Source organism: Manis javanica, chromosome 14, assembly GCF_040802235.1.
Source record: "Manis javanica isolate MJ-LG chromosome 14, MJ_LKY, whole genome shotgun sequence".
Taxonomy (NCBI): domain Eukaryota; kingdom Metazoa; phylum Chordata; class Mammalia; order Pholidota; family Manidae; genus Manis; species Manis javanica.
Genome location: NC_133169.1, coordinates 45,680,102 through 45,690,120, shown reverse-complemented (window position 1 = coordinate 45,690,120; position 10,019 = coordinate 45,680,102). Strand labels below are relative to the sequence as shown.

General features: G+C 44.3%; 1 pseudogene; it reads left to right on the top strand.

The window, feature by feature from the left end:
- Positions 1–1,590: 1,590 nt before the first annotated feature.
- Positions 1,591–2,565, top strand: LOC140846011 (olfactory receptor 10AC1-like; annotated as a pseudogene).
- The last annotated feature ends 7,454 nt before the right edge of the window (positions 2,566–10,019 follow it).

The window sequence follows — 10,019 nt, the reverse complement described above, 5'->3', positions numbered from 1 at the left end:
CAGAGGGAAGAGAGCTGCCCTGGGTCCTTCCATTTTGTCCCGCCTGGACCTCCAGGGAAGCCAGGCGTCTGGATCACACCTAAGCTACACCTGGCAAGGAAGAGGGGCTCAACACAGGTTTGTCAAATGCACTCAAAAGAATGAATACTGGCCAAAAACAAAACCAAAAAAGTAAGGGCTGTGAAACAGATAGGAAGCGATAACACCTTCTGCAACCCACACAAAACCCTCCAGACTTCTCCTCCACAAGACTGTGGACTTGTGTTTGAAGGTGCTTCATTCACAGGACAAGAAAGAGAACAGGCAATACTGGTAAAATAAGTCCTCAGAAGTCTCCTTCCAAAAAGGAGCATTCAACAGCAAAAACCAAGCTCTTCCAATTCCTACAGTTCTTCTACCCAATTTACCTGCTGCCCTTTACCCAGCTTTATTACTGTTACACTCTGTGCTATAACAATATGCACAAATCCCAACAATGATTATCAACAGTGACTCAAAGAGTCAATAAGAGGAATTGGCAATTGAGTTACAATTAAAGTTAATTTACATAAGCGATAAATAAAAGAGATATCATTAATAACGACTGGAAAAAATCAAACTTCCTTCTCTACTTTGCATTTCTTACCAATTCATGTTCCTTCCCACACCCCGCCACAGAGGTGTGTAACAACTGCAGCCGAACTGCATGCTATCAATGTTTTCGAAATGTTGCCTGAAAATGAATCACTAGATAATGCTTAGAAAGAAGCTGTATTCAGTTGGCAAATTTGGAACGCACGGCGAACTCTGAAAGGCCAGTTAGAACAGATACACATCACTTTTCCTCATGCTGACAGAGTATTCATAAAAATGTTAGAGAGGTATTGTTTCTGATGTACCCAGTGAGGCCGTCCCATTAACCAGCCCCTACTGCCTTAAGTGTCTGCCTCCTCACCTGGCAGAGACCTAGGTGTCTATTTAAGGCTAAATAAAAACAGATTGACTGACTGATGTCAGTGACCTTTTTTATGACTACATGAGGAGCCATGGGAAGTTCTGGATTCAGACTCAGAAACCCAGATTCTTAACTTTCCATAAGCAGTTAATCCTTCACACACACACACACCAGCTTTATTTATCTCTTTAAAATTATGAAGTTGTGTCTGAGATGATCACTAAGGTCCTTATCTGCTTCTGTCTTTGTGATTCTGTGACACACCACAGAAAGGCAACTCAGCAGTGACAGAGGAGGGCAGGGAGGAAGAAAGAGAAGCGGGTCCTGCAGACGCACTTCCTGCCTTGGGGCGTTCAGGCTGAGATGGACAACACTCATGGCTACATAGGATCGCAGAACAGTAACTGGAGTCAAAGGCAGGGAATTCTTTGTAAGTAGTTGGGAGTGAGGCGCTGTAAGGAAAGGGCCTAAACATAGGCTTGGTTGAAAAGGGCATGTTGAGAAAGCAACAGGCCAGGAGGCAGGAATAACTGCACCACTTTTCTGAACAAGTGGTAAGTGCCGTCCTCTGTCTACAGCCACTACTCCTTCCCCCTGCCCCACAAGCTCTGCCTTCCCCCGTTTCTTTCGCACAGGTGTCTCTGGGTGGCCAGTACATGGCCGGCCCCAGCAATGCCACCGAGCCTGCGGCTTTCTCCTTCAGGGCTTCTCTGAGTTCTCACAGCTGAGGCCTGTGCTCTTCTTGCTTTTGCTGGCCGTGCACCTGGCCATGCTCAGTGGAAACCTGCTCATTCTAGTGGTCGTGGCCTCAATGTCCAGCTGGCCGCCGATGCTGCTCTTCCTGTGCCAGCTGTCAGCCATTGAGCTCTGCTACACGCTGGTGGTGGTGCCCCATGCCCTGATGACCTGGCCGCACCTGGCCTCGGCAGTGGCAGCCCATCTCCTTCCTGGCCTGTGAGGTTCAGATGCAGATGTTCGTGGGACTGAGGGGCGCTGAGTGCTTCCTACTGGCCGCCGTGGCCTATGACCGGTACGTGGCCATCTGCCACCCACTGCATAACGCAGCTTTGCTGAGCCCCCGGGTGTGCGCGTGGCTGGCCCTGGTCTGCTGCCTCGGGGTGCTGGTGGTGTCAGTGGAGTTCACGCTGGCCATCTTCCACCTGCCTTTCTGCAGCTCCTGCCTGCTGGTGCACTTGTTCCGTGACATCACGGCACTGTTGCACCGGGCCTGCAAGCAGAGCTACGTCAATGAGCTGCCCTTGCTGGGCGCCTGCCTCGTGCTGCTGCTGATGCCCTCGCTGCTCATTCTGGCCTCCTATGGCGCCATCTTCACCACCCTGCACCGCCTGCGCTGCCCTGGGAGCCGGCACAAGGCCGCCTCCACCTGCACCTTGCACCTGGCTGTCACCCTGCTACACTATGGCTGCACCACCTTCATGTACGTGCGGCCCACGGCCAGCTACTCCCAGCGGCAGGCCCGCACGCTGGCGCTCGTCTACACCAACATCATGCCGCTGCTCTACCCGCTCATTTACAGCCTGTGCAACCGAGAGATCACCGCCACCATCCACCAGATGCTGGGGCAGAGAAGGCCTGGCCACGCCCCAGGTCAGGGTGTGTGTGAGCCCTGACAGCAGGCAGGCTGGGCAGGGAGCTCCACACCCCTAAATTTTCCTCCTTCAGGTGGCATCTGCCTAGGGAACACCACCGAGGGGGCCGCTCAAGGACTGAATTCAGGAAAGCGAACCAGGAAATATGTCCATGCACAGCGCATCTCCCTGCAGTTGCCCCATCCTCCACTCCTCCCTGAAGGAATGGCCAAAATCAGTAGAGCCCCAGACTTGCATTTAGTGGTTCCCTAATTACCTGTTGGTTCTCCCCATGTGCTGGGGCCTCTGCAAGGTGGTGGGCTTGCACTGCTGAAGGCACAACTCATGACCTCCAGGAGCTCCCAGCCATAGCGAGCAGTGATGTGAAGCGTGAACCACAGATGTATGGAGAGGAGAGTGGGGAGAGGGGGATAGTGGGCACTTCTATTTTGAACATGCGAATTAAAATGCTGCCAGGACAAGCCAGAGAAGATGCTGAATAACGAGGTAAACACACCCATCTAGAGCAGAGGCAGAGGTTCAAGAGGAAGGACAGATTTGGAATTATAGGTGGCCACTGGAACCATGGAATGGGTGATATTACCCTCCAAAAAGATACAGTTGCTATGTGATGAGATTCTGGGTGATTTTTATATTCTTGCTTGTGTATCTTCCAAATTTCCCCTAATCATTTTCAATGGAGATTATTTTTATATATAAACAATCATTATTTAAAACAAATTATATTGGAGCACCCTCAGGGAATCAGACTTCTTACCCTCCATCCCCAAGATAAAGGCCTGAGTCCCACTTGTCTGAAACTGTCTCCTTACCAATAGTTCTGGAGTAAAGTGGAGCTAGACTGAGCTTTATAGGGGTGGATCCGGTACTGTGCCTTGTAGTACAAGAGTAGGAGGGCTCTGAAGAGCTTTTAATCCACCAGTAACTGGGAGGAAATATTACTGTCAAGGATAAAGTGAGGAGACATTAAGAGGAAGAATTACTAATCCATGTGGCCTTGTAACACTAAAGAAAATAAATTCCCTTGATGTGACTATTTCTATACAATGTTACAAGCAGTATATCCTAGTATATTGAAGGAAACAAACTGGCACAAAATTTTAAGTACAAACATTAGGTTACACTAGAAAAATGTCAGAATTTACTTATTCATCCATACGTGCAACAAATGAATGTTATTAGTGACAGTTGCATGTCACGAACTAGATAGTTAAGGATTCAACCGTAATCAAAATGTCATTATATTCCTACCACCTCAATCCAAATGATCAAATGAATGAATCTGAAGCCCATGTGGAGTCGGAAGTCTCCTAGGGGACTTAGGTACATCAATAGGCATTGCAATACTACTTAATAAGTATTGTGATGGGGAAAAGACAAGGTCCTACAGGAAGTACATAGCCTAGACTTATGGTGGTAGGAGCATCAGGGAAAGTGTAGGAAGAAGTCATGTGTAAGCTCTAAAAACAAATGGGTAGTTATAGCCAGAGAGACATAGCTGAGAAAGGAGAGCCCAGACATAGGGAGCAGGAAGTGCAAATGCCCAAGGCAAAGGAGACTGTTATACATTCCAGAACTTGTCCATGGGACTGGCTCTCACTGGTAGTGATGGAATGGTGGGGTGTACTGTGTGCTGGTAGTATTAAGAGATCATGCTAGAGGTGCAGATAAGGACCAAGGCATGCACACCTTGTCAGTCATATTAAAGAATTTGGATTTCACCCTAAAGAAAGTAGAGAAAAGTAAGAAAAGAAGGAGAAGGAAGGGGAGGATGAGAAGAAGAAGAAGCCAATAAACCTGTTTAAGCAAGGGAGTGATATGAACCAGTTTGAGCATGCTAACTACTATGCTGAGAATGAAATAGAGAAAGACATGACAAAAAATATTAGGCAGCTAATACAGAAATACACGTTAGAGATGATGTTGGCACATTTGACACAGGTGGTGATGGAAGGGGAGAGAAATCGAAAGGTTGGAGAAATAATTAGAAGGTAGATATAACAGAAATTAATGCAAATTGATAGTATAAAAGAGAAGTCAGGGATAATGCAAATTAACTGTCCTGGGGAGACAGGGCAGGGACATAGGACAAGCATCATGATTAAATTTTTCTGCCTATGATGAAAAATGCTGAGATATAAACAGTATAGTTAGAGCAGTATAGTTAGAACAGGGGAGACTCCACCTTAAGGCTGATTATATTTTAAAAACCAGGGAGTTAGGAGGTAAGATTCCTAATGTATTTTATGGTAATCAGACAATACCTGACAGTCTCTTAAGTAGGCCTGAATAATAAGTCCCCAATGCTTGAGGGAAACCACTATCTTGGAGAAGAAGAGGATTAACAAATTCCTTATATTAAGTTTATCTTGAGAATATCTAGAGAACTGATTGTGGATGGTGACATAATGTCTCTCACCAGACAGAGACCACGTGTCAAGCCTATGCCCCCTTTCCTCCACGCTTTGCCCCATTTTTGAAATCCTCAGAGGAAAGAATCCTAAGCCATTGAATGCACCTCCTCTCTGAGATTGCCCACACTCCCCTTTTTTGAGTGTGTACTTTTTGCCTTAAATAAAGCCTCCTCACTGCTTAACTTACTGAGCATTGTCTCTGTGCTCTTCCAGTGGTACCTTTTTACTTTGCTATTTGATTCAATTTTCTAGACTTAAGCACAAGTCTTTTCCTTCTCTGTTCTATTTCAGACAAGTAGGGAAGGGCTACTGAGATCTGTGATTTGGGCTTGCAAGTTCGCATCACCTTGGTGACCTGGATAAGACTGCAGCTGTATGATCATGCTTTTAGTATCCTGCCTGAAAATCTCTTTTATTGCCTTTGGGAAGTTCTCAGAACATAATCTCACTCCATCCAGTGCTCTGTGGCTCCCCAAATCCTGGGGTGGTAGGGGCTTAGTTCCCATACCATGAAGATTTAGGCAGGCAGTGGATGCCAGGTGACCCTGGTTTTAGGAGTTGGCACAGTATGCCAAGCAGAAGTTCAATGAGCTTCCCTTTCCTCCCTGTGATCTTCCTTGCTCTCTGCTTCCTGCACACCTGCTGACATTCACAGATACTCTCACTTTAATGAACTCCTTACTTACCTACACTCATCCAACCTGTTTAAGAATTCTTTCTCAGTCAGAGTCAAGAACCCTCCCCCATCCAGGCTGTGGTTTCACCTACTGTGCAGGGAGAGACTTCCCCAAATGCAGCTGCCCAACAACACTGGTGAAGATGACAGATGGGATCACTGAGATGGGAATGAAGGACAGAAGTGGGAAGAGACCTTCATCTTTCACTGAATATTTTCTTCATATCCATATATGCACTACTTATTCAGTAAATTCTTTCAAAATAAAAATAAAGGCTAGGTAAAGGAAAAGGAACATGCAGAGGAATTTTTTTTTAAAGAACAATCAGGGGGGAGGAGCCAAGATGGTGGCATGAGTAGTTCAGCAGAAATCTCCTCCCAAAAACATACATATTTTTAAAAATACAACAAATACAACTATTCCTAAAAGAGAGACCAGTGGATATAGTACAACAGGCCGGCTACATCTACATCTGCTAGAACTCAGCATCACACAAAGGGGGTAAGATACCAGCCATGGCCTGGTGGGACCCAAGTGCCCCCACCGTCACCCCAGATCCCACTTGGAAAGAAAGGAGTCAGAGAGGGGAGGGAGTGAAAGCCCAGGACTACTAAACAGTGACCTCTAGTAATCCACACTGGGAGCACAGACACATGGTGCATGGTGTGCTGGATATTAAAGAAACGGAAAAGTAAAATGTGCAAGCGGGTCACCACAGCTGGCTGCCCTGGGACAAAAGAAAAGCGAGAGCTTTTTGAAAGTCTTAAAGGGACAGGGACCTCACAGCTGGATGAAATCATCCAGGCACACTCAGCCCAGCAGCTGGGAATCCTGGGGAACTCCAGGCATCCTAACACCTGGGTGGCAGCACAGCCCTGAAGCCCCTCAGGGTCATAAGCAGCCAGCCAGTCATTACTCCAGCTGGCACAGATCCTGAAACACCAGCCCAGCGGGAGAGTGGCTGCACACACCTGAGGTGGGTAGTGGGTGTGTGCAGCAGCAGCAGTGCCAGAGGTGCCTGGGAGACACACATGCTGGTGGCGGTGGCTCCAGAGGGGCTCAGGAGCAGCTGTACCCCCAGCAGCTGCCAGAATTTCCTCCCAGCGCACAGCCACCAGGGCCTGAACAAAGGCTGCCACCAGTACTCACATGCCTGGCAGGGGCGCGGCTCTCATAGGAGAACACACCTGGCATGCTTGCTACTCCCCACAGGGCTCTGCACTGCTCCAAAGGAGATCCAACCCCCAGCAGCTTACGGGATTAACCCAGAGGCTGTTCCATGAGTGCGGGTAACCGACAAAGGCAGCAGAGAATGGCAAGTCAACCAGCAAGCAGGAAAGGACTTTGTTCTCCCAGCTGACACACATGCTACCTGCCTACAGCTATGTCTATTACCATGAAAAGGAGGAAGAATTTGGTCCTGTCCAGAATTACTCATACAACCTCTGAGAGAGGGTCTGGGGAGATAGACTTAACCAATCTCCCCAAAAAAGAATTAAAAATATAGGTCATAACCATGCTGATGTATCTGCAGAGATCTATGCAAGAGGTAAAGGGTAAAGTTGGGAGGGAAAATACAGAAATAAAACAATCTCTGGAAGGACTTAAGAGCAGACTGGATGAGGTGCAAGATGCCATTAATGGAATAGAAATCAGAGAACAGGAACACAGAGAAGCTGAGGCAGAGAGAGATAAAAGGATCTCCAGGAATGAAAGAATATTAACAGAACTGTGAGACCAATCCAAATGGAACAATATTTCCATTATAGGGTTACTGCAACAAGAAGAGAGAGAAAGGGATAGAAAGTGTATTTGAAGAAATAATTGCTGAAAACTTCCCCAAACTGGGGGAGGAAATGGTCTCTCAGAAAATGGACGCCCACAGAACTCCCAACACAAAGGACCCAAGGAGGACAACACCAATACATATAGTAATTAAAATGGCAAAGATCAAAGACAAGAACAGAGTATTATAGGCAGCCAGAGAGAGAAAAACAGGTGACCTACAAAGGAAAACCCATCAGGCTATCATCAGACTTCTCAACAGAAACCTTACAGGCCAGAAGAGAATGGCATGATATATTTAATGCAATGAAACAGAAGGGCCTTCAACCAAGAATAGTGTATCCAGCACGATTATCATTTAAATATGAAGGGGGATTAAACAATTCCCTGACAAGCAAAAGTTGAGGGAATTTGCCTCCCTCAAACTACCTCTACAGGGTATTTTAGAGGGACTGCTCTAGATGGAAACACTCCTAAGGCTAAATAGATGTCACCAGAGAAAATAAAATCACACCAAAGAAAGGAGACCAACCAAATACTAACTAAGGGCAAAAAAATAAAATCAAATACTCACAACAGCATTCAAAGGAAACACAAAATAACACAGAATAAAACACTTAACATTAAAAAATGGAGGAGGAAGAATAATAAGGGAGAGAAATAAAGAATCATCAAACTGTGCTTATAATAGCTTAATAACCAAGTTAAATTAGACAGATAGGAAAGAAGTTAACCTTGAACCATTGGTAACCACAAATCTAAAGTCTGCAATGGCAATAAGTACATATCTTTCAATAATCACCCTAAATGTAAATGGACTGAATACACCAATCAAAAGACACAGAGTAATAGAATGGATAAAAAAGCAAAACCCATCTATATGCTACTTACAAGAGACTGACCTCAAACCTAAAGACATACGCAGACTAAAAGTCAAGGGATGGAAAAACATACTTCAGGCAAACAATAGGGAGAAAAAAGCAGGTGTAGCACTACTGATATCAGACAAAATAGACTTCAAAATAAAGAAAGTAACAAGAGATAAAGAAGGACATTGCAAAATGATAAAAGGGTCAGCCCAACAAGAGTATGTAACCATTATAAATATATATATGCACCCAATACAGGAGCACCAACATTTGTGAAACAAATACTAACAGAATTAAAGGAGAAAATAGAATGCAATGCATTCATTTTAGGAGACTTCAACATGACCCCCACTCCAAAGGATAGATCCACCAGACAGAAAATAAGTAAGGACACAGAGGCACTGAACAACACACTAGAACAGATGGACTTAACAGACATTTACAGAACTCTACACCCAAAAGCAGCAGGATACATATTCTTCTCAAGTGCACATGGAACATTCTCCAGAATAGCCCACATACTGGGCCACAAAACGAGCCTTTGTAAGTTCAAAAAGACTGAAATTCTACCAAACAACTTCTCAGACCACAAAGGCATAAAACCAGAAATAAATTGTACAAAGAAAACAAAAAGGTACACAAATACATGGAGGCTTAACAACATGCTTCTAAATAATCAATGGATCAATGACCAAATTAAAACAGAGATCAAGCAATATACGGGGACAAATGACCAACAGCATAAAGCCCCAATTTCTGTGGGACGCAGTGGAAGCAGTTTTAAGAGAAAAGTATATAGCAATCTAGGCCTATCTAAAGAAGGAAGAACATTTCCAAATGAATAGTCTAAAGTCACAATTATTGGAACTGGAAAAAGAAGAACAAATGAGGCCCAAAGTCAGAAGAAGGATGGACATAATAAAGACCAGAGATGAAATATATAAAATTGAGGACAATAAAATAATAGAAAAAATCAATGAAAGCAAGAGTTGGTTCTTTGAAAAAATAAACAAAATAGATAAGCCCCTAGCCAGACTTATTAAGAGAAAAAGAGAATCCACACACATCAACAGAATCAGAAATGAGATAGGAAAAATCACAATGGATCCCACAGAAATACAAAAAATTATTAGAAAATACTACAAAAATCTATATGCTGACAAGTTGCAAAACCTGGAAGAAATGGAGAATTTCCTAGAAAAGTAGAACCTTCCAAGACTGACCAAGGAAGAAAAATCTAAACAGACCAATTACCAGCAAAGAAATTAAAGTGGTAATAAAAAAACTACCCAAGAACAAAACCCCCAGGCCAGATGGATTCAGTGCTGAATTTTATCAGACTTATAGAGAAGACATAATACCCATTCTCCTTAAAGTTTTCCAAAAAATAGAAGAGGAGGGAATACTTCCAAACTCATTCTATGAAGCCAGCATCACTCTAATACCAAAACCAGGCAAAGACCCCACCAAAAAAGAAAATTACAGATCAATATCCCTGATGAACATAGATGCAAAAATACTCAACAAAATATTAACAAACTGAATTCAAAAGTACATCAAGAGAATCATACACCATGACCAAGAGGGATTCATCTCAGGGATGCAAGGCTGGTACAACATTCAGAAATCCATCAACATCATCCACCACATCAACAAAAAGAAGGACAGAAACCACATGATCATTTCCATACATACTGAAAAAGCATTCGACAAAATTCAACATCCATTCA